General features: G+C 42.1%; 1 protein-coding gene across 1 annotated transcript in view; it reads right to left on the bottom strand.

Annotated features, from left to right (window-relative positions):
* The window catches only part of LOC143925378 (putative methyltransferase DDB_G0268948), a 174,683-nt gene extending 149,968 nt beyond the window's left edge, over positions 1-24,715 (bottom strand). Inside the window, exon 1 of the mRNA XM_077449945.1 lies at positions 24,465-24,715. The gene's annotated coding sequence lies outside the window, so the exon portion shown is untranslated. The remainder of the gene's footprint in view (positions 1-24,464) is intronic.
* Between the last annotated feature and the right edge of the window lie 1,327 nt (positions 24,716-26,042).

Raw genomic sequence — 26,042 nt, 5'->3', positions numbered from 1 at the left:
TGTAAATGACACTGGCAGTGAAGGGGTTAACCAGGGGGTGGCAGTGTAGGGGTTAAGTGTTCCTAGGGGTGTGTTACTAACTGTGGGGGGTTGGGCTTTCATTTAGTGAACACTGATCTCTGCTCCAATCATATGGAGCAGAGATCAGCGTCACTAGTTGCTAGGCAGAATGGAGAAATGCTGTTTACACGGCATTTCCTCCATTCGGCCACACCGTGAGACGATGGCGGGGATGCCCGCGGCGATCGAGTCCGCGGGTCCTGCGACCGGACTCACGGGGGTCCCGACCGGCGCGGGAGCGTGCCGCCGGCGGCGCGCTCCCGATGGCAGGGCGGCATTGAATATTGGACGTACCTGTACGCCAATATGCCTGCCCGTGCCATTCTGTCGACGTACATCGTCGTGCGCTGGTCGGGAAGTGGTTAAACATAATCTGCTTTTAAACTGTGTGAAAAAGTGATTTCTACACTGAAATATCTTTAAAAGTCTGAGAAGCGATAAACTCCCCCGTTTTTGTACAACTAGGTTGCAACACAACTGGGCATGCTCAGACCTGCAAATAGCTCTCATTTTAGCTCCAGTGTCTTTTTTAAAAGGCGCTATAGTAAATACGAAAATGAACGCTTTGTTAAAGAGCATTTTTTGGAAGTGAAAATCCGCGCCATTATAGTGCAATACAAGTTTTAGCCATTGATTCTAATGGTACAATTGTAACTTTCCAAAATAAATCCTTTTAATGTTGAGATGAAATGTATCTTTCTCTGAAATAAATTATCCTTTGCAACATTGTTGTTCTACTTCAAATATTTAGTTTTTAAGAATATTAGAATGTGGAATGTTTTGATGTTTTGGTAAAATATATTTTTCTCTGTCACTTTCACTTGTTACTCTCCATTTCACAACAATCTTTACCCAAAACTCACACAGGTGTCTTTACAAATAATACTATTGCTGATGCAATTTTTTTGTGCTTTTTATTATTTTTTTGTGCTTTTTATTATTTACAAATAATCATAATTTGAGTCCAAAAAATGTGATATGTGTACCAACATCAGAAATCAAAATGTAAATGCCAAAATTTTGAGGGTAATATCAATATTCTACACTCACCCACAAAGAACCAGCAAATATCACAGAATAAATCAAGAAGAATAACTCTTGAGTAATGTAATTCCATCACCTGTATGTCCAAACAAATGCAGTATTTATTTGTATTTATGTATTTATATATATGTGTAGGAAGTTTCCACATGTGTCAGCTCTGTGGCTTAGAGGTTAGAGCTTCTGCTTAGCATCCTGAGTGTCCGGGTTTGATTCCCAAGCATGCTGCTTCATGTAGAGAAGCTGTCTCATCTCCCAGGTCCTAAAGCTATAACTAAATGTAGTATTTATGTGTAGAAGGGTTCCACCACCAATGTAAATCTTGCCAGACACACTATCTAGTCAAAAGTATTGGGGCGCCGGCCTTTATACACACAAGAACTTTGAAGGCAGCCCAGTCTTAGTCCGAAGGGTTAAAAATGTATTTGACCCACCCTTTGCAGCTAGAACAGCTTCTAGGAAGGCTGTCCTTAAGGTTTAGGAGTGTGTCTATGGGAATGTTTGACCATTCTTCCAGAAGTGCATTTGTGAGGCCAGGCACTGATGTTGGATGAGAAGGCCTGGCATCGCAGTCTCTGCTCTAATTCAGTCAAAAGGTGTTCTATCGGGTTGAGGTCAGGACTGTGTGCAGCCAGTCAAGTTCTTCGACCCCAAACTTGCTCATTCATGTCTTTATGGACCTTGCTTTGTGCAGTCACATTGGAACAGGAGGGGGCTAGCCCCAAACTGTTCCCACAAAGTTGGGAGTATGAAATTGTCGGTATGCTGATGCCTTAATAGTTCCCTTCACTGGAACTAAGAGGCCAAGTCCAACCCCTCAAAAACAACCCCACGTCATAATCCCCCCTCCACCAAATGATTTGGAGTGAGTTTGGGGGTGGAGGAACTTGACTGGCCTGGACAGAGTCTTGACCTCAACACAAAAGAACACCTTGGGGATGAATTAGAGCAGAGACTGTAAGCCAGGCCTTCTCCTCCAACATCAGTACCCTGACTTCACAAATGCACTTGAAAGAATGGTCAAACATTCCCATAGACACACTCCTAAACCTTGTGGACAGCCTTCCCAGAAGAGTTGAAGCTGTTATAGCGGCAAAGGGTGGTGTCATCTTAATGCTTGTGTTGAAGTTTATATGTTCTCCCTGTGTGGGTTTCCCACTACAATCGAAAGACATGCTGGCATATTATTTGTCTCCTGTCTAAACAGTTTCTAATGTAAGAAAGTTAATTTTAGATTGGAAGCTCATTGCAGCCAGGGACTGATGTTAATGTTTGTTAGCACTAATCATGCCCAGGGACTTGGACATTTAAAATTGTAGGGTTTACACTGCACAGGCAGATATGCTTGGAAAACTGTGGCTTTGTTTGTTTATGTGGATGCAAATCGCCTTTGATCTTTAGCCTGCAGTTGGAGATTTGATGCACATAGCCAAGGGCTAACACAGTTGCAAATGGTATTATGTGTTCCTGCTCAGCAGGCCCAACTAGGGCTGTTTGTTTGCTGAAATTCTTGTATTCTTGCATTTTTTCCATCAAAAGTGGGTTTATGTGGCCATGCTGTCACTGTTGTGTTTGTGTATTCCTGTCTGAACATGTAAACATGGTTTGGGAGTAGGGATGAGCCAAACACCCCCCGGTTCGGTTTGCATCAAAACTTTCGAACAGACCGCAAATTCGTACGAACTTTAGAACCCCATTAAAGTCTATGGGACTCGAACGTTCGAAATAAAAAGTGCTAATTTTAATGGCTAATATGCAAGATACTGTCCTAAAAAGGGTTTGGGGACCTGGCTCCTACCCCAGGGGACATGGGTCAATGCCTAAAATATTTTTAAAAATTGCCGTTTTGGCGGGAGCACTGATTTTACCCCTTCCCGCTGAGCGTACGCAGATGTGCGTACTCGGCTTCCGGGGGGTATACCGGGATGATGCCCGCACCTGCAGGCATCATCCCGGTACCGTTTTTTTGAGCAGGCAATTGGCTATCCAGGCATAACAACCGATGCGGCTAAAAGCCGCTCGGCTGTTATGCCGGAGGAGCGGGAGGGGACGTACCCCCTCCCGCCGCCTCCCGCCACTGTTACCGGTTCTCCCGCTCGATCGGGAGCACCGATTCATGTTCCGCTGCCTCCGGCTGCTGGGGAGGAACTGTAATGAAGCCGTAATCGGCTTCGTTCCAGTCTCCTCATAGTAAACACGGAAGCGACGTCATGACGTCACTTCCCGTTTACTCGGCTGCCAATGGCGCCGGTTTTAAAAAGATATACAGTATTCAGAATCGCCGTTTTCGGCGATCTGAATACATTGATGTGTAAAGGAGGGGTGGGGGGTCTTTTAGACCCCCGATCCCTCCATAAAGAGTACCAGTCACCACCTATTACTGTCACAAGGGATGTTTACATTCCTTGTGACAGCAATAAAAGTGATAATTTTTTTTTTTTAAACAATTTAGTCATTTTAAAATAAATAAAAAAAATAAAAAAAAATATATTTTTTTTAAAGCGCCCGCTGTCCCCGCGAGCTCGCGAAGCAAAGAAAACGCATACGGAAGTCGCGCCCGCGTATGTAAACGGTGTTCAAATCACACAAGTGGATAGGAAAAAATTAGAAATAAAAAGTAATGATAGTAATTTGAATGGGGTAAGAATAAATATCTATAAATAAAGACTGAAAGTTAAACATTAAACAATGCTAACAAAAAAAAAACGCTCACCCGGTGGGGTCAAACCTTTTACTTTTTATTTATATTCTATTTATTTATTATTATTTTTTATTATTTCATATTTTTTTTATTTTTTTTAGATGCCGAGATTTCCACCTTGTTCCATAGACTTTCCAAAGCACTGGAACGAAAGTCCATGCTTTTTTGGCACATTTGGTCCTTCAAAGATTATATTAAAGCTGATATAAACCCTTTGGGACTGTGAGTCCAGATCTTCCCCACCCTGGAAGGTCTGGACCCGCAGTTTAAGGAAAAATGGGAACAAGCTCTGCGAATTTGTTCATGTACCCTAATGGAAATCCTCACAGAGGAATATACTAAATGTTCTAAGGTTTTAGATTTAAATATTGTGGCGGTTTGTAGTCAACTACAACAACTTAAATCGCATAGATCACTTTCACAACAAGAAAATAAACTTAAATTGCATCTAGATGCATTCAATAGAGATATTCTCAAAAAGAAAAGCCAAAAATTCTCTCGTGAACAAGACGCCTTTCATGACGGCAGAGCCTATAAGTTGACATCTGTCTCTAACAAACCTAATTTAAATAAGGGTCAATTTAATTCACAACAATCTTCAACTAACCCTACTCAATTAAATAGAAACAATGTTTCTAGGTCACGTTCTACTTCTAACTCTATACAGCCCCCACAATCATCATCTTCTCACTCTAATAAGACATCTAAACCCACAGTTAGCACCAAGCGCCTACATTCAGGTGACCTCACTGAAATGCAACAGGCCAAGAAACTCACTTTTGATATGACCACTTCTTCCCAATCTACACCTTCTCTTGTAGCACTTTCTGAGCAGTCGATACCCCCAGCAGTTGCAGGGGATCCTTCCCATACCCACACTAACACCACATCCTACAATCCTATTATTAAAACCTCCACTGACACTATCTCTAATGACCCGTCTTTTTTAGAACTCATTCTAGCAGGCACTCCCTCAGTACTGGACAGTCTCAACACATATACCCAATTAGCTCTCTAACACCTCCTTTGGAGGCAGTACCTGACCTAACTATAGTTAATCTATCTTCTTATGAACTTTCCAGTGATGAAATTGAGGTCCTTGGAAAGGGCCTCAACTTCTGCCCCAACCAAGATATGGATGTGTTTGAGATATACAAGGATCTCCAGCTCTTTGTTCGTAAATTATTACTTAAAAAACTTTTTTCTACCAAGGTAACTCCATCTACATTTACTTCACAGGAGACACAAGCTCTTAATCGATTAGTAACTCTTTTAGAAGAAAATCACCCCATTGATCTTATCGATCAACTGGATCTATCCTTATTGCTGACAGACTCCGGGAACTCTCAAGATACTAATACCCAACCAATGAAGTCCATGCTTAGGAAAAAATCTGATTTCTGCCCCCCGCCAAGTACTTGCCCTAATGCTGCTGCATTTTTTAAATTGATTCATAACAATTTAGAAGCACTCAAAATTAGGACATCCACCCCATCTAATCTGAGCAAACAAGAACATAGCGCTCTTCAGCAGCTTCGTCGCAATAAAAGCATTACAATAAAAACATCTGACAAGGGGGGCAATATTGTCCTTATGGACAATACAACATATGTAGATATGTGCAATAAGATACTTAATAATGTTGACTGGTACCGTCGAGTCCCAGCCGACATTATAGGAAAGTATACTTTGAAATTCTATGCCATCATAGATGCAGCTTTTTAAAAAAAAAAAAAACTAGCCGGAATACCCGCTGGAATCATCTGGAGCAAGAACAGTATCCTGGGTAGGATATTCATCTTAATCACACTAATCTTCCCTAACCACGAATGTGCGACTTGGGACCATCTTTGTAAATCCAATCTAATTTCATTCAGAAGGGGTATATAATTAGCGCGAAAAAGAGTCTGGGGTTTGGATGTGAGATAGATGCCTAAATATTTCATTTTGTGTTTTTGCCAGCTAAACGGGAAGGAAGTTTTAAGGTGATTGACAGTTTCCACGGGAATAGAGACATTCAGAATCTCAGATTTGGACATGTTAATTTTAAAATTATATATGATACCGAATTGTGAGAAGGCAGACATCAAATTGGGGAGGGAGATCAGGGGCTGTTGTATGTAAAACAGAATATCATCTGCATACGCAGCGTATTTATGTTCTCGGTCACCAACCGTGACCCCATGGATGTTTGGATTGTGTCTAATTGTAGAGAGGAAGGGTTCAAGGGATAGAGCAAAGAGAATTGGAGAAAGGGGGCAGCCCTGACGCGTGCCATTATATTATTTTTTGCGCTTTAAACAAAAATAGAGCGACAATTTTATAAAAAAACGCAATATTTTTTACTTTTTGTTATAATAAATATCCCCCAAAAATATATAAAAAAACATTTTTTTCCCTCAGTTTAGGACGATACATATTCTTCTACATATTTTTGGAAAAAAAATCGCAATAAGCGATTATTGATTGGTTTGCGCAAAAGTTATAGCATTTACAAAATAGGGATAGTTTTATAGCATTTTTATTAATAATTTTTTTATTATTTTTTTTTACTAGTAATGGCGGCGATCAGCGATTTTTATTGTGACTGCGACATTGTGGGGACCATTGTCATTTATACATTAATCACTGCTATATAAATGCAGTGATTCCTGTGTAAATGACACTGGCAGTGAAGGGGTTAACCAGGGGGTGGCAGTGTAGGGGTTAAGTGTTCCTAGGGGTGTGTTACTAACTGTGGGGGGTTGGGCTTTCATTTAGTGAACACTGATCTCTGCTCCAATCACATGGAGCAGAGATCAGCGTCACTAGTTGCTAGGCAGAATGGAGAAATGCTGTTTACACGGCATTTCCTCCATTCGGCCGCACCGTGAGACGATCGCGGGGATGCCCGCGGCGATCGAATCCACGGGTCCTGCGACCGGACTCACGGGGGTCCCGACCGGCGCGGGAGCGTGCCGCCGGCGGCGCGCTCCCGATGGCAGGGCGGCATTGAATATTGGACGTACCTGTACGCCAATATGCCTGCCCGTGCCATTCTGTCGACGTACATCGTCGTGCGCTGGTCGGGAAGTGGTTAAACATAATCTGCTTTTAAACTGTGTGAAAAAGTGATTTCTACACTGAAATATCTTTAAAAGTCTGAGAAGCGATAAACTCCCCCGTTTTTGTAGAACTAGGTTGCAACACAACTGGGCATGCTCAGACCTGCAAATAGCTCTCATTTTAGCTCCAGTGTCTTTTTTAAAAGGCGCTATAGTAAATACGAAAATGAACGCTTTGTTAAAGAGCATTTTTTGGAAGTGAAAATCTGCGCCATTATAGTGCAATACAAGTTTTAGCCATTGATTCTAATGGTACAATTGTAACTTTCCAAAATAAATCCTTTTAATGTTGAGATGAAATGTATCTTTCTCTGAAATAAATTATCCTTTGCAACATTGTTGTTCTACTTCAAATATTTAGTTTTTAAGAATATTAGAATGTGGAATGTTTTGATGTTTTGGTAAAATATATTTTTCTCTGTCACTTTCACTTGTTACTCTCCATTTCACAACAATCTTTACCCAAAACTCACACAGGTGTCTTTACAAATAATACTATTGCTGATGCAATTTTTTTGTGCTTTTTATTATTTTTTTGTGCTTTTTATTATTTACAAATAATCATAATTTGAGTCCAAAAAATGTGATATGTGTACCAACATCAGAAATCAAAATGTAAATGCCAAAATTTTGAGGGTAATATCAATATTCTACACTCACCCACAAAGAACCAGCAAATATCACAGAATAAATCAAGAAGAATAACTCTTGAGTAATGTAATTCCATCACCTGTATGTCCAAACAAATGCAGTATTTATTTGTATTTATGTATTTATATATATATGTGTAGGAAGTTTCCACATGTGTCAGCTCTGTGGCTTAGAGGTTAGAGCTTCTGCTTAGCATCCTGAGTGTCCGGGTTTGATTCCCAAGCATGCTGCTTCATGTAGAGAAGCTGTCTCATCTCCCAGGTCCTAAAGCTATAACTAAATGTAGTATTTATGTGTAGAAGGGTTCCACCACCAATGTAAATCTTGCCAGACACACTATCTAGTCAAAAGTATTGGGGCGCCGGCCTTTATACACACAAGAACTTTGAAGGCAGCCCAGTCTTAGTCCGAAGGGTTAAAAATGTATTTGACCCACCCTTTGCAGCTAGAACAGCTTCTAGGAAGGCTGTCCTTAAGGTTTAGGAGTGTGTCTATGGGAATGTTTGACCATTCTTCCAGAAGTGCATTTGTGAGGCCAGGCACTGATGTTGGATGAGAAGGCCTGGCATCGCAGTCTCTGCTCTAATTCAGTCAAAAGGTGTTCTATCGGGTTGAGGTCAGGACTGTGTGCAGCCAGTCAAGTTCTTCGACCCCAAACTTGCTCCTTCATGTCTTTATGGACCTTGCTTTGTGCAGTCACATTGGAACAGGAGGGGGCTAGCCCCAAACTGTTCCCACAAAGTTGGGAGTATGAAATTGTCGGTATGCTGATGCCTTAAGAGTTCCCTTCACTGGAAGTAAGAGGCCAAGTCCAACCCCTCAAAAACAACCCCACGTCATAATCCCCCCTCCACCAAATGATTTGGAGTGAGTTTGGGGGTGGAGGAACTTGACTGGCCTGGACAGAGTCCTGACCTCAACACAAAAGAACACCTTGGGGATGAATTAGAGCAGAGACTGTAAGCCAGGCCTTCTCATCCAACATCAGTACCCTGACCTCACAAATGCACTTGAAAGAATGGTCAAACATTCCCATAGACACACTCCTAAACCTTGTGGACAGCCTTCCCAGAAGAGTTGAAGCTGTTATAGCTGCAAAGGGTGGTGTCATCTTAATGCTTGTGTTGAAGTTTATATGTTCTCCCTGTGTGGGTTTCCCACTACAATCGAAAGACATGCTGGCATATTATTTGTCTCCTGTCTAAACAGTTTCTAATGTAAGAAAGTTAATTTTAGATTGGAAGCTCATTGCAGCCAGGGACTGATGTTAATGTTTGTTAGCACTAATCATGCCCAGGGACTTGGACATTTAAAATTGTAGGGTTTACACTGCACAGGCAGATATGCTTGGAAAACTGTGGCTTTGTTTGTTTATGTGGATGCAAATCGCCTTTGATCTTTAGCCTGCAGTTGGAGATTTGATGCACATAGCCAAGGGCTAACACAGTTGCAAATGGTATTATGTGTTCCTGCTCAGCAGGCCCAACTAGGGCTGTTTGTTTGCTGAAATTCTTGTATTCTTGCATTTTTTCCATCAAAAGTGGGTTTATGTGGCCATGCTGTCACTGTTGTGTTTGTGTATTCCTGTCTGAACATGTAAACATGGTTTGGGAGTAGGGATGAGCCAAACACCCCCCGGTTCGGTTTGCATCAAAACTTTCGAACAGACCGCAAATTCGTACGAACTTTAGAACCCCATTAAAGTCTATGGGACTCGAACGTTCGAAATAAAAAGTGCTAATTTTAATGGCTAATATGCAAGATACTGTCCTAAAAAGGATTTGGGGACCTGGCTCCTACCCCAGGGGACATGGGTCAATGCCTAAAACATTTTTAAAAATGGCCGTTTTGGCGGGAGCACTGATTTTAACCCCTTCCCGCCGAGCATACGCAGATGTGCGTACTCGGCTTCCGGGGGGTATACCGGGATGATGCCCGCACCTGCAGGCAACATCCCGGTACCGTTTTTTTGAGCAGGTAATTGGCTATCCAGGCATAACAACCGATGCGGCTAAAAGCCGCTCGGCTGTTATGCCGGAGGAGCGAGAGGGGACGTCCCCCCTCCCGCCGCCTCCCGCCACTGTTACCGGTTCTCCCGCTCGATCGGGAGCACCGATTCATGTTCCGCTGCCTCCGGCTGCTGGGGAGGAACTGGAACGAAGCCATAATCGGCTTCGTTCCAGTCTCCTCATAGTAAACACGGAAGCGACGTCATGACGTCACTTCCCGTTTACTCGGCTGCCAATGGCGCCGGTTTTAAAAAAATATCCGGTATTCAGAATCGCCGTTTTCGGCGATCTGAATACATTGAAGTGTAAAGGAGGGGTGGGGGGTCTTTTAGACCCCCGATCCCTCCATAAAGAGTACCTGTCACCACCTATTACTGTCACAAGGGATGTTTACATTCCTTGTGACAGCAATAAAAGTGATCTTTTTTTTTTTTTAAACAATTTAGTCATTTTAAAATAAATAAAATAAATTAAAAAAAATATATATTTTTTAAAGCGCCCGCTGTCCCCGCGAGCTCGCGAAGCAAAGAAAACGCATACGGAAGTTGCGCCCGCGTATGTAAACGGTGTTCAAATCACACAAGTGGATAGGAAAAAAATGAGAAATAAAAAGTAATGATAGTAATTTGAATGGGGTAAGAATAAATATATATAAATAAAGACTGAAAGTTAAACATTAAACAATGCTAACAAAAAAAAACGCTCACCCGGTGGGGTCAAACCTTTTACTTTTTATTTATATTCTTCCACCCTGGAAGGTCTGGACCCGCAGTTTAAGGAAAAATGGGAACAAGCTCTGCGAATTTGTTCACGTACCCTAATGGAAATCCTCACAGAGGAATATACTAAACGTTCCAAGGCTTTAGATTTAAATATTGTGGCGGTTTGTAGTCAACTACAACAACTTAAATCGCATAGATCACTTTCACAACAAGAAAATAAACTTAAATTGCATCTAGATGCATTCAATAGAGATATTCTCAAAAAGAAAAGCCAAAAATTCTCTCGTGAACAAGACGCCTTTCGTGACGGCAGAGCCTATAAGTTGACATCTGTCTCTAACAAACCTAATTTAAATAAGGGTCAATTTACTTCACAACAATCTTCAACTAACCCTACTCAATTAAATAGAAAAAATGTTTCTAGGTCACGTTCTACTTCTAACTCTATACAGCCCCCACAATCATCATCTTCTCACTCTAATAAGACATCTAAACCCACAGTTAGCACCAAGCGCCTACATTCAGGTGACCTCACTGAAATGCAACAGGCCAAGAAACTCACTTTTGATATGACCACTTCTTCCCAATCTACACCTTCTCTTGTAGCACTTTCTGAGCAGTCGATACCCCCAGCAGTTGCAGGGGATCCTTCCCATACCCACACTAACACCACATCCCACAATCCTATTATTAAAACCTCCACTGACACTATCTCTAACGACCCGTCTTTTTTAGATCGCATTCTAGCAGGCACTCCCTCAGTACTGGACAGTCTCAACCAGGGGTCAAGTGCTGGGGAAAAAAGTGTGGGAACTCTCACCCAAGATCCACTCCCCCACCAAAAAAATAAATAAATAAATAAAGGTACGCTCATATGCATATATATTTCACAGAAAATACAGTACATTTATTGTAAAGTGCCAGTTTACAAATACAAAATAAGTTAACTTGTCAAACAGAATAATCAACACAATGGGTGATGATCTTTCCCTCGCAGGGAATTTCTGCCACAAATACACCCTGTTCCAAATTCAAATACAGCAAATTAGAAAATATCCCACAAACTGGAATAACGTTGCCCTTGCCGTGCAAGATTATCGGCAACGGATCAAAAAACTCACGGATCGGATCATTCCTTGGATCTGAGTCACAGATCGGATCTTTTTTCGGATCAGCAAATAATAATTGAATTTGCAAAAACCTGTGAAAAATGTCACCACCATATAGTCCCCACTGCAATATACATCTCCCCTACTGTAATATCCACGTCATCTCCCCCAATAATATTTTGGCTGAGCATGGATGGGTATGGCTGGGTATTAGCAGAATATGTATTGGCAGGGTAAGTATTGGCAGGGTATTGCAGAATATTGGCAGGATAAGTATTGGCAGGGTATTGCAGAGTATTGGCAGGGTATGGCAGATTATTGCTGGGTATTGCAGATTATTGGCAGGGCATTGCAGGGTAAGTATTGCAGAGTCTTGGCAGGGTAAGTATTGCAGAGTAAGTATCGGCAGGGCATGTATGGCAGGGTATAGCAGGGTATTGGTGGAGTAATGCAGAGTATTGGTGGAGTAATGCAGAGTATTGGTTGGGTATTACAGAGTATTGGCGGAGTATTGGTGGAGTAATGCAGAGTATTGGTGGAGTAATGTGGAGTAATGCAGAGTATTGGTAGAGTAATGCAGAGTATTGGCGGAGTATTGGTGGAGTAATGCAGAGTATTGGTGGAGTATTGTTGGAGTAATGCAGAGTATTGGCGGAGTAATGCAGAGTATTGGCGGAGTAATGCAGAGTATTGGCGGAGTAATGCGGAGTATTGGCGGAGTATTGGTGGAGTAATGCAGAGTATTGGTGGAGTAATGCAGAGTATTGGTGGAGTAATGCAGAGTACTGGCGGAGTATTGGTGGAGTACTGGCGGAGTATTGGTGGAGTAATGCAGAGTATTGGTGGAGTAATGCAGAGTACTGGCGGAGTATTGGTGGAGTAATGCAGAGTATTGGTGGAGTAATGCAGAGTATTGGTGGAGTAATGCAGAGTATTGGCGGAGTATTGGTGGAGTAATGCAGAGTATTGGTGGAGTAATGCAGAGTATTGGCGGAGTATTGGTGGAGTAATGCAGAGTATTGGTAGAGTAATGCAGAGTATTGGCGGAGTAATGCAGAGTATGGGCGGAGTAATGCAGAGTATGGGCGGAGTAATGCAGAGTATGGGCGGAGTAATGCAGAGTATTGGCGGAGTAATGCAGAGTATTGGCAGAGTAATGCAGAGTATTGGCAGAGTAATGCAGAGTATTGGCAGAGTAATGCAGAGTATTGGCAGAGTAATTCAGAGTATTGGCAGAGTAATTCAGAGTATTGGCGGAGGGGTAATGCGGAGGGGTAATGCAGAGTATTGGTGGAGGGGTAATGCAGAGTATTTGCAGGGTAATGCAGAGTATTGAGTAATGCAGAGTATTGGCAGGGTAATGCAGAGTGCTAGTGACTAACCTGGTTTACTTCTCGGGAGAGCACTGGGTAGAGGGGAGGGAGGAGACAGTCCGTATGCCAGCGGCGTGTGTCTGCCGCTGGCTGCGCTGGAGGCCGTATGCGCACTGCCCACTGACTCCAGTGCGTGCCCACGTGTACGGCCGATGTCATGTGACCGGTTGCTAGACGCGGAGCGGCCCTAGCCTAGCAACCAGTCACTGACTCGGGCGGCAGAGGAGCGGCGGGCTACGCACGAGCGGCGGGCTACTCGGGCTGCTAATGGGAACGGCGTTCCCGTTGTGGAAATAGTACGGGAACGCCGTTCCCATGCGTTCCCGCAGGACTCGAGCCCTGGTCTCAACACATATACGCAATTAGCTCTCTAACACCTCCTTTGGAGGCAGTACCTGACCTAACTATAGTTAATCTATCTTCTTATGAACTTTCCAGTGATGAAATTGAGGTCCTTGGAAAGGGCCTCAACTTCTGCCCCAACCAAGATATGGATGTGTTTGAGATATACAAGGATCTCCAGCTCTTTGTTCGTAAATTATTACTTAAAAAACTTTTTTCTACCAAGGTAACTCCATCTACATTTACTTCACAGGAGACACAAGCTCTTAATCAATTAGTAACTCTTTTAGAAGAAAATCACCCCGTTGATCTTATCGATCAACTGGATCTATCCTTATTGCTGACAGACTCCGGGAACTCTCAAGATACTAATACCCAACCAATGAAGTCCATGCTTAGGAAAAAATCTGATTTCTGCCCCCCGCCAAGTACTTGCCCTAATGCTGCTGCATTTTTTAAATTGATTCATAACGATTTAGAAGCACTCAAAATTAGGACATCCACCCCATCTAATCTGAGCAAACAAGAACATAGCGCTCTTCAGCAGCTTCGTCGCAATAAAAGCATTACAATAAAAACATCTGACAAGGGGGGCAATATTGTCCTTATGGACAATACAACATATGTATATATGTGCAATAAGATACTTAATAATGTTGACTGGTACCGTCGAGTCCCAGCCGACATTATAAGAAAGTATACTTTGAAATTCTATGCCATCATAGATGCAGCTTTTAAAAAAAAAAAAACTAGCCGGAATACCCGCTGGAATCATCTGGAGCAAGAACAGTATCCTGGGTAGGATATTCATCTTAATCACACTAATCTTCCCTAACCACGAATGTGCGACTTGGGACCATCTTTGTAAATCCAATCTAATTTCATTCAGAAGGGGTATATAATTAGCGCGAAAAAGAGTCTGGGGTTTGGATGTGAGATAGATGCCTAAATATTTCATTTTGTGTTTTTGCCAGCTAAACGGGAAGGAAGTTTTAAGGTGATTGACAGTTTCCACGGGAATAGAGACATTCAGAATCTCAGATTTGGACATGTTAATTTTAAAATTAGATATGATACCGAATTGTGAGAAGGCAGACATCAAATTGGGGAGGGAGATCAGGGGCTGTTGTATGTAAAACAGAATATCATCTGCATACGCAGCGTATTTATGTTCTCGGTCACCAACCGTGACCCCATGGATGTTTGGATTGTGTCTAATTGTAGAGAGGAAGGGTTCAAGGGATAAAGCAAAGAGAATTGGAGAAAGGGGGCAGCCCTGACGCGTGCCATTATATTATTTTTTGCGCTATAAACAAAAATAGAGCGACAATTTTGAAAAAAACGCATTATTTTTTACTTTTTGTTATAATAAATATCCCCCAAAAATATATAAAAAAACATTTTTTTCCCTCAGTTTAGGCCGATACATATTCTTCTACATATTTTTGGAAAAAAAATCGCAATAAGCGATTATTGATTGGTTTGCGCAAAAGTTATAGCGTTTACAAAATAGGGATAGTTTTATAGCATTTTTATTAATAATTTTTTTATTATTTTTTTTTTCTAGTAATGGCGGCGATCAGCGATTTTTATTGTGACTGCGACATTGTGGGGACCATTGTCATTTATACATTAATCACTGCTATATAAATGCAGTGATTCCTGTGTAAATGACACTGGCAGTGAAGGGTAAAAACAGTTTCTAATGTAAGAAAGTTAATTTTAGATTGGAAGCTCATTGCAGCCAGGGACTGATGTTAATGTTTGTTAGCACTAATCATGCCCAGGGACTTGGACATTTAAAATTGTAGGGTTTACACTGCACAGGCAGATATGCTTGGAAAACTGTGGCTTTGTTTGTTTATGTGGATGCAAATCGCCTTTGATCTTTAGCCTGCAGTTGGAGATTTGATGCACATAGCCAAGGGCTAACACAGTTGCAAATGGTATTATGTGTTCCTGCTCAGCAGGCCCAACTAGGGCTGTTTGTTTGCTGAAATTCTTGTATTCTTGCATTTTTTCCATCAAAAGTGGGTTTATGTGGCCATGCTGTCACTGTTGTGTTTGTGTATTCCTGTCTGAACATGTAAACATGGTTTGGGAGTAGGGATGAGCCGAACACCCCCCGGTTCGGTTTGCATCAAAACTTTCGAACAGACCGCAAATTCGTACGAACTTTAGAACCCCATTAAAGTCTATGGGACTCGAACGTTCGAAATAAAAAGTGCTAATTTTAATGGCTAATATGCAAGATACTGTCCTAAAAAGGGTTTGGGGACCTGGCTCCTACCCCAGGGGACATGGGTCAATGCCTAAAATATTTTTAAAAATGGCCGTTTTGGCGGGAGCACTGATTTTAACCCCTTCCCGCTGAGCGTATGCAGATGTGCGTACGCGGCTTCCGGGGGGTATACCGGGATGATGCCCGCACCTGCAGGCATCATCCCAGTACCGTTTTTTTGAGCAGGCAATTGGCTATCCAGGCATAACAACCGATGCCGCTAAAAGCCGCTCGGCTGTTATGCCGGAGGAGCGGGAGGGGACGTCCCCCCTCCCGCCGCCTCCCGCCACTGTTACCGGTTCTCCCGCTCGATCGGGAGCACCGATTCATGTTCCGCTGCCTCCGGCTGCTGGGGAGGAACTGGAACGAAGCCATAATCGGCTTCGTTCCAGTCTCCTCATAGTAAACATGGAAGCGACGTCATGACGTCACTTCCCGTTTACTCGGCTGCCAATGGCGCAGGTTTTAAAAAGATATACGGTATTCAGAATCGACGTTTTCGGCGATCTGAATACATTGAAGTGTAAAGGAGGGGTGGGGGGTCTTTTAGACCCCTGATCCCTCCATAAAGAGTACCTGTCACCACCTATTACTGTCACAAGGGATGTTTACATTCCTTGTGACAGCAATAAAAGTGATCATTTTTTTTTTTTTTTAAACAATTTAGTCATTTTAAAATAAATAAAATAAATTTAAAAAAATATATATTTTTTAAAGCGCCCGCTGTCCCCGCGAGCTCGCGAAGCAAAGAAAACGCATACGGAAGTCGCGCCCGCGTATGTAAATGGTGTTCAAATCACACAAGTGGATAGGAAAAAATGAGAAATAAAAAGTAATGATAGTAATTTGAATGGGGTAAGAATAAATATATATAAATAAAGACTGAAAGTTAAACAATAAACAATGCTAACAAAAAAAAAAAAAACGCTCACCCGGTGGGGTCAAACCTTTTACTTTTTATTTATATTCTATTTATTTATTATTATTTTTTATTATTTCATATTTTTTTTTTTTTTTTTTTTTTAGATGCCGAGATTTCCACCTTGTTCCATAGACTTTCCAAAGCACTGGAACGAAAGTCCATGCTTTTTTGGCACATTTGGTCCTTCAAAGATTATTTTAAAGCTGATATAAACCCTTTGGGACTGTGAGTCCAGATCTTCCCCACCCTGGAAGGTCTGGACCCGCAGTTTAAGGAAAAATGGGAACAAGCTCTGCGAACTTGTTCACGTACCCTAATGGAAATCCTCACAGAGGAATATACTAAACGTTCTAAGGCTTTAGATTTAAATATTGTGGCGGTTTGTAGTCAACTACAACAACTTAAGTCGCATAGATCACTTTCACAACAAGAAAATAAACTTAAATTGCATCTAGATGCATTCAATAGAGATATTCTCAAAAAGAAAAGCCAAAAATTCTCTCGTGAACAAGACGCCTTTCGTGACGGCAGAGCCTATAAGTTGACATCTGTCTCTAACAAACCTAATTTAAATAAGGGTCAATTTAATTCACAACAATCTTCAACTAACCCTACTCAATTAAATAGAAACAATGTTTCTAGGTCACGTTCTACTTCTAACTCTACACAGCCCCCACAATCATCATCTTCTCACTCTAATAAGACATCTAAACCCACAGTTAGCACCAAGCGCCTACATTCAGGTGACCTCACTGAAATGCAACAGGCCAAGAAACTCACTTTTAATATGACCACTTCTTCCCAATCTACACCTTCTCTTGTAGCACTTTCTGAGCAGTCCATACCCCCAGCAGTTGCAGGGGATCCTTCCCATACCCACACTAACACCACATCCCACAATCCTATTATTAAAACCTCCACCGACACTATCTCTAACGACCCGTCTTTTTTAGAACTCATTCTAGCAGGCACTCCCTCAGTACTGGACAGTCTCAACACATATACCCAATTAGCTCTCTAACACCTCCTTTGGAGGCAGTACCTGACCTAACTATAGTTAATCTATCTTCTTATGAACTTTCCAGTGATGAAATTGAGGTCCTTGGAAAGGGCCTCAACTTCTGCCCCAACCAAGATATGGATGTGTTTGAGATATACAAGGATCTCCAGCTCTTTGTTCGTAAATTATTACTTAAAAAACTTTTTTCTACCAAGGTAACTCCATCTACATTTACTTCACAGGAGACACAAGCTCTTAATCAATTAGTAACTCTTTTAGAAGAAAATCACCCCGTTGATCTTATCTTTCAACTGGATCTATCCTTATTGCTGACAGACTCCGGGAACTCTCAAGATACTAATACCCAACCAATGAAGTCCATGCTTAGGAAAAAATCTGATTTCTGCCCCCCGCCAAGTACTTGCCCTAATGCTGCTGCATTTTTTAAATTGATTCATAACGATTTAGAAGCACTCAAAATTAGGACATCCACCCCATCTAATCTGAGCAAACAAGAACATAGCGCTCTTCAGCAGCTTCGTCGCAATAAAAGCATTACAATAAAAACATCTGACAAGGGGGGCAATATTGTCCTTATGGACAATACAACATATGTAGATATGTGCAATAAGATACTTAATAATGTTGACTGGTACCGTCGAGTCCCAGCCGACATTATAAGAAAGTATACTTTGAAATTCTATGCCATCATAGATGCAGCTTTTTCAAATCAAATTATTACCCAACAAACTAGGGATTTCATTAGAACCAAATTTCCACATGTGCCTGTCTTCTATGCCCTACCGAAAATCCACAAGAATGCAATCAACCCCCCAGGTAGACCGATCATATCAGGGGTGGGCTCACTCAGCGATAATGCTAGTAAATTGGTGGACGAATTTTTAAAACCATTTGTTCTGTCCCTCCCCTCTTTTGTTAAGGATACCCTGCACTTTTTGCAAATCATTGATACTCTAACTATCTCTGATCATGCTGTCTTTGTTACGGTAGATGCAGAATCCCTCTATAATACTATCCCCCATGATAAAGGGATATCTGTTATTCAACATTTTCTATCTAAGAACTCTGGAGTCGACCCCAAATATGGGGAATTTATCGTCTCACTATTGGACTTTATTCTACAGCATAACGTGTTTACTTTTAATGGCTCCCATTTCCTCCAGATACAGGGGGTGGCAATGGGGACATGTTGTGCCCCGTCCTATGCCAACCTGTATCTGGGGGAATGGGAGGCAAGTTTCCTGGATGATGAAGACTTGTCGATGTACTCAGACCACATTATATGTTGGTACCGGTACATCGACGACATCTTCATCATCTGGGACGGTCCCCAAGATCTGCTGGAACAGTGGCTTTTGAGAATCAACAAAAATAATTTCAACTTACAGTTCACTATGAATTTTGACCAGAATCGAATTACTTTTCTCGATGTGGAGATCTATAGGGGGGAGTCAGGCACTGTGCTAAGCAAACTTTTCAGAAAGCCTACTGCGGGTAATCCTATTCTGTTTGCATCAAGTTTTCATCCAAAGCCGTTACTTGACTCTATCCCATATAGCCAATACCTGCGGGTAAGGCGCAATTGCTCCGAGGAGGCCATATTCCGGGAGGAGGCCAATCAGCTCCGCTGTAGATTACTCCAGCGAGGCTACTCTCACACCTCCCTGAAGCGAGCCTTCAAACGAGCTAACTCATATACGAGAGAGGACCTGATCTACCGCAAAAAAACAAAAAAGGAAACTGACCAGGTTAGAATTATTACCAAATATAGCACCCAGCATCAACAGGTCAAAAAAATAATTGCCAAATACTGGCATTTACTTACGTGTGACCCTATTTTGGGAAAAATAGTGACTGCCCACCCCTCATACACCTTTAAACGTGCTACTTCCCTTAGGGACACTCTTATGCAAAGTGAATTCCGTGATGCCACTCTTCCTGCACATTGTAAATACAAAGGTACCTACATGTGTGGCAAATGCCACTACTGTAGATATATGATGATACAAAAGAACCCACTTTTACCTAATGGCAAAATATTTCATCCCAAACACTTTGCGAATTGTCGCACCAGCGGGGTAATCTACCTGCTATCGTGTGAATGTGGTTGTTTTTATGTCGGTAAAACAAAACAGGAGTTCTGGAAATGGGCATATAGACACATCAATAGCATGCGTACATGCGACCCAGATCTTCCTCTGGGCCGCCATACTATATTAGTTCATGGGGGGAAATTTCCAAAAATTAAATTTCTTATTTTAGACAGGGTTCATGCTAACCCCAGAGGTGGTGATTGGAATAAAAATCTCTTGCAGATTGAATCAAGATGGATTCATTATCTAAAAGCTACTCAGGCCCCTGGTCTCAATGACGCCATCTGGTTCAAACCCTTCCTGGAGGGCTTTGTATCAGGGGGGAGGGAACAATAATATATAGGCCATTAAATAAATATTTCTTGTAATACCTCTTTATTTAGAGGGTACCTTTGTGTTTCTACAAAACTTTGTATTCTCCTATTCTGGTCCACTAAATTTGAAGTAGTGGATTCTGTATATTTAATGTTATAATTTCTATTGTTTATTGTTTAAAAAAAAAATGTTCATCTCTTTTCTGATTGTACTTGACCCTGCCTATGCTCATGGTTACTACCCTTTGTCTTAAGCTATTATACTAGCTTTTATAAATATTACCATTACCATCAGTAAAGTTTACCCTTTTTTTTTTTTGCTCCATGGTGGTTGTGCAATCAGCATCAGCTGTTGATAGTTAAAGGGGCCTTTATTATCAGAGCCACCCTGACCGGTGTCTGCAGACCTTATTTGCAGGACGCCGGCTGGACGGACCTCAAAGTGCGGTTCACCCTGCAATTTTTACTCCTATTCAATATTGATCACAGCAGGTATAGTTTTTCCCTGTTGTTCTATACTTCTAAGGTGAATTCTGCTTGTGCTATTCAGTGTATATTTGTTTATTTATACAGATGATATCTGATATCTCAATACTCTTTACTCCATTACATAATAAGCAGATTTGTCTGATACACATAATATATAGGGAGGCCCCCTTTTGCAGCACTGTCAGTGCCGAACCTTTTGTTACTACATTGCTGGCTGTCATCTTTTAATTTACTCAGATGCAACCTATACTTTAATAAAAAATTGTATTTGTACTTTTTAACCACTTGAGATCCGCGCTATAGCCAAATGACGGCTACAGCGCGGATCTCCTTTTCCGGGACGACGTCAATAGACGTAGTCCCGTGTACGAGCAGCCTGCGCGCCCCCTGATCACCGATCTGTGCAAGGGGTCGATCCCGACCCCTTATCACATGATCAGCTGTCAGCCAATGACAGCTGATCATGTGATATAACGGAGCCGGCTATTATTCCTCCTCGCGCTGACAGCGCGAGGAGAAAAAAAAAAGCATCAGTCCCGATCACGGCCAGCAATGCAAGCGCCCACCTGCCCCCTGCCAGTGCCCACCTGCCCCCTGCAGTGCCACACTTATTAAAAGTAAGTGCCCCCCGTCAGTGCCACCCAGCAGTGCCCATAGTGCCACCCAGCAGTGCCCACAGTGCCACCCAGCAGTGCCTAGTGCCACCCAGCAGTGCCACCCAGCAGTGCCCACAATCTGCCTCAAAGGTGCTGCACCCCAGTGCCACATATCCGTGCCCAGCAGTGCCGCCCATCAGTGCCCAGCAGTGCCGCCCATCAGTGCCCAGCAGTGCCACCTATCAGTGCCACCTATCAGTGCCCATCAGTCCCATCTATCAGTGGTACCTATCAGTGCCCATCAGTCCCATCTATCAGTGGTACCTATCAGTGCCATCTTATCTGTGCCCATCTTTGCCCATCAGTGCCGCCTTATCTGTGCCCATTGTTGCCGCCTTATCTGTGCCTATTTGTGCCGCCTTAACTATGCCTATCAGTGCCCACCAGTGCAGCCTATCAGTGCCCACCAATGCAGCCTATCAGTGCCCACCAATGCAGCCCATCAGTGCCCACCAATGCAGCCTATCAGTGCCGCCTAATCAGCGCACTTCAATGAAGGAGAAAAATGACCCGTTTGCAAAATTTTATAACAAACTATTAAAACATGATTTTTTTTTTTTTTGCATCTTTTTTTATTTGTTTAGCAAAAAATAAAACTCCGAGCTGTAACTAAATACCACCAAAAGAAAGCTCTATTTGTGGGAAAAAAATGATAAAAATTTCATTTGGGTACAGTGTTGTATGCCCGCGCAATTGTCATTCAAAGTGCATCAGCGCTGAAAGCTGAAAATTGCTCTGGGACTGAGGGGGGTTTAAGTGCCCAGTAAGCAAGTGGTTAAATGACGCGCTAGTTTCTGCCCTGCACTGTAATTGTTAGTCCCAGTGTTTCCCCACTTGCACCGCTCACCCGGTGGGGTCAAACCTTTTACTTTTTATTTATTTTCTATTTATTTATTATTATTTTTTATTATTTCATATTTTTTTTTTTTTGTTAGCATTGTTTAATGTTTAACTTTCAGTCTTTATTTATATATATTTATTCTTACCCCATTCAAATTACTATCATTACTTTTTATTTCTCATTTTTTCCTATCCAGGTGTTATTCTGGGTAAAACAACTATAAAAGTCCCAGTTCATATGAAAAACATCTTCTTCCCCCAATAGGGGACTGCAGACCTGTTTCCACACCACTCCTGCAGGATCTCTACAACACTTTATTGAATAGCGATAGACTGGGGCATATACCTCGAGCATTGGCGGAGTCAAATATACCCATATGGTCCTGTACAATTGTTTGTTTTTTTATCAAATGGTGCCCAGCAGCTATTGTCATATATGTTAACAGTATTGTAAGTATTTTGAAATTGTGTCTGTTTAACTATTTTTTGTACCCGTGTGTCACCACCTGTTTAGATACTATATAACTGTGCTACCCTGTTCCTTGCCATTTATTAGATTCTACAGAAACATTGTATCCACACATCCCTGAAGAAGGACACGCTTTTCCAAGCTCCGAAGCGCATAGGGGGTTTCTGTTCAAATGAATGATACGACATAGCATCAATACTGGTTGTATATATACCTGTTGGGGTACTTTTTAATGTATACTGTATATTCAATTACCTTTTGTTGGTTTTATGTAATAAAATAATTTGTATACTATTATAATTTGTACATGCCTTAAAAGTCCTCCCCCAGGGGACCCCCTCTTCTTTGTTGTGATGTTTTAGGATGTGGCACATCAAATTTACGTGACCCTGTCATACCCTCTCTTTTGTTTGTACGGATATTAAGGGGAACCCCGTACCCATATTAAAAAAAGGAAATGCGTGTGGCCCCCAGGCCCTATATACTCAGAACAGCAGTATACAGGCGGTGCAAACAAGACAGGGACTGTGTAGGTTTGTTGTGTTAAGTAGAATCTGTTTGTAATTTTGAACTGGTACATTTTTAAAGGGTAGCTCCAGTCAAAAAATCTATTTTTAAGCTTTTTGGAAAACATAGGGAAGGGTTATCACCCCTGTATAATTTGTTTTACCGTCCGTCTTTTTTCATCTCACTTCCTGTTGTCTCCTTCCGTTTGCAAGTAGGAGATGTTTGTAAATTGGATGTTTGAAAGTAGAGGCCTGCCCTATATGCTCTGCAGAAATGGCAGAACAAGGTGTTGGTGTTGCCACAACATTGTAAGCCCTCAAAGTGACTCTTGGTGGGCGCTGGAGCGCCCTGCTGTGAACGATTATATCAAGAATTGTAATTACATGCCATTGTTGAACAGTGGTAGAAAAATTGACCTTTGGTGGTTGTGGTGCTGGTGCCACAACACTAGAAGTCCTCACAGTTACTCTCGGTGGGCACAGGAACGGGCCCTGCTGTAAAATATTATATCAAGAATTGTAATTACATGCCCCTGTTAAACAGGGGCTGAAAAATTGGGCCTTAGGCACTGGTGCCACGACACTGCAACCTCTCCCATATACTCTAGTTGTAGTGCAGGAATGAGCCCTGCTGCAAAGCATTGCATCAAAAATTGTAATTAAATGCCCCTGTTAAACAGGGGCTGAAAAATTGGGCCTTAGGCACTGGTGCTGGAATAGGTGGATATAATGGTGTATAGTGCGGTCAGGGCACGCAGACAACACGCACAATCTTCTACAACTGACTGCAAGCTCTATTACAAAAGAGCAATATATCTATCTATATAGGTGGATATAACGGTGTATACTGCAGTCAGGGCACGCAGACAACAGGCACAAACTCCTGCAGATTGCTAACAGCTCAATTACAGAATAGCAAGAACGCAAAATCAGCCGATAACGATCGGTGTATACTGTATTGAAGGTACACAGAGAACACCCACTAACTCCTACAGACGCCAACACACTATACAAGGCCGCCGCGCTGGCAGCCTTATATAGTGTGGGGCGTGTACTACACAGCCTGAGCTATGATTGGCCACAGGCATCCTGCCTGTGGCCAATCATGGCTCTCCTCGCTGCCGGCGCTGTGATTGGCCAAGCATGTGGGGTCACAGTGCATGCTTGGCCAATCATTAGCCAGCAATGCACTGCGATGGCGCAGTGCATTGTGGACCATGAGCGCCACACAAATTTGGCTTGAACGGTCCATAACGTTCGGTATTCGCCGAACGAGCGAACAGCCGATGTTCGACTCGAACACGAAGCTCATCCCTACTCATCACATTGTGCAGTGCTGTTTTACGTGCTGTATCACACTTGTATTTACACTTGTGTACATAATGTTTAGCGCTACATTCATTTTCTATCATTTTGTTTAGCTTTGTTTGCTTGAGTGTTAGCTGCTTTACCACCTTTGTTAAATAGTAGCGCAGTCTCTCCCCAAACCCCCCCCCCCTTTTTTTTTTGTAACACTTTGAAGGACCTGCAAACAAAACACAAACATTATTATCCAAACCAGTTTAACTTCTTCCCTGGTCTCTGGAAAAAAGATTGCAAAGATAGTGATTACACACAATTATCATAACAATTGACTTTTTAAGTCCCTCCAAGCTTTTTCCCATTAATTGTAATGCTAGGGGAACAATTACCAGATTTTCCTATACTAAGCAAGCATTGTTGGTAAATGTTACTCATGAAAATGGCAATGCAACTACATACAAGCCAGAATTGTAGATTAGCCCAGGGGGCAAATATTGGAATGTTCATCCAGTCTTGTTCCTGGCTGTGTTTAGGGTGTGGACTGTCATTTCTTATCTCTTCTTCAGAACTGTGTGATCTGTCCCAGCTGCTATCTTTTATATCAGGCTTTTGGGCTAAGCTGATCCTTGTCCTGGGTGGGGGTTTTCGTTGCAGATACCTGTATTTCTGGGGTTTCCTGCTCCATGCTAGCAATGTTAGCCTCCCTGGCGGTAGTCCCGAGTCTGGCTCGGGGTAAGATTTCATTACCATAAGCGGTATTCCCGAGCCAGACTCGGGACTGCATCACGGGATCCATGGAGGGGTTTACTTACCTTGTCCCCTGGATCCAGCGATGTCTCCCGCACTGTGACCTGCGAGCAGTCCTCCGCTCGATCTGTCACATCGCCGGGCTCCGTTCCCTGCGAGCGCTGTGACGCACAGGGACAGAGTTCGGTGCCAAATTCAAAAAGTAAAAAACACAGTATAGATACAGTACTCTATCAAATAACTACACATCCCCTTTGTCCCTAGTGGTCTGTCCAGTGTCCTGCATGCAGTTTTATATTATAAATACTGTTCTTTATGCCAGGAAACTGGAGATTGTCCATAGCAACCAGAAAATGTCAGTTTACATCAAAAGTGGTTATAGACCAGCTAGAAAACAGCGATAATAAATTAGAATCTCTTGCAGAATTGAGCGATAGTGATTCGTGGGGAAATTCGTCATCAAACACTAAAAGTAATGACAGCGACAATTCTGCAACTCAGCATATTTCAGTGTTTTTGATTTGATTATGAATTATATATTAATTAATATAATTATTTGATTATTGAATAATTTTTATTATTATTATATTATTATTTGGTATAATTATTTAAAGTTTTTATATATATATATATATATATATATATATAAATTTATATAATAATTTATGATTTCATATTCAAAATTTTATCGTACCTGGGATGTCTATTAGACTCCTTCTTTGGACAGATTTAAGTGAATTATTCCTAAGAATTGCAGGCCTACAATATAAAATGCCAAATTTCCATGCAAAATAATTGTACCGCTTTCAGCACCTAAAATCTGAAATAATCATACCGCCAGGGAGTTTAAGGGCTTTATGAAATCTATGTCCATGTCTATTCCATTTAGAACGTCTGAATCTCTCTGCCTTCCTGTACCTCTACTTATTACTAGGGATGCACCGAAATTTCGGCCGCCGAAACATATCGGCCAAAAATGCCCTTTTCGTCAATTTGCCAAAAGAGAAAAATGGCTGATAATGGAGCCAAAAAAGGGGCGTGGCCTGGGTGGGGGCAGGGCTCCATCCACACCCCTGGTGCCGCCCATCAAAAAAAGCTAGATCATGCTATAGTGCAGGAGAGCCGCCTCCGCCGCCTGTTTGATTACAGCGCCGGGAACATCACAGCTTTTCATTTCAATAGCTGTGTGTTCCCCCGGCCGTGCGCACAGCCCCTCCCCCTTGTCCGGGCACTTTGATAGACAGATCATCCGTCCAATCCTGCGGTTGGTCTGTCTATCAAAGTGCCCAG

The sequence above is a fragment of the Lithobates pipiens genome, unplaced genomic scaffold, assembly GCF_037356315.1.
Source record: "Lithobates pipiens isolate NorthernLeopardFrog02 unplaced genomic scaffold, aLitPip1_a1.2 Scaffold_22, whole genome shotgun sequence".
NCBI lineage: Eukaryota > Metazoa > Chordata > Amphibia > Anura > Ranidae > Lithobates > Lithobates pipiens.
Note: the sequence above shows the minus strand (reverse complement) of the source record. Positions and strands in the feature narration are given on the sequence as shown.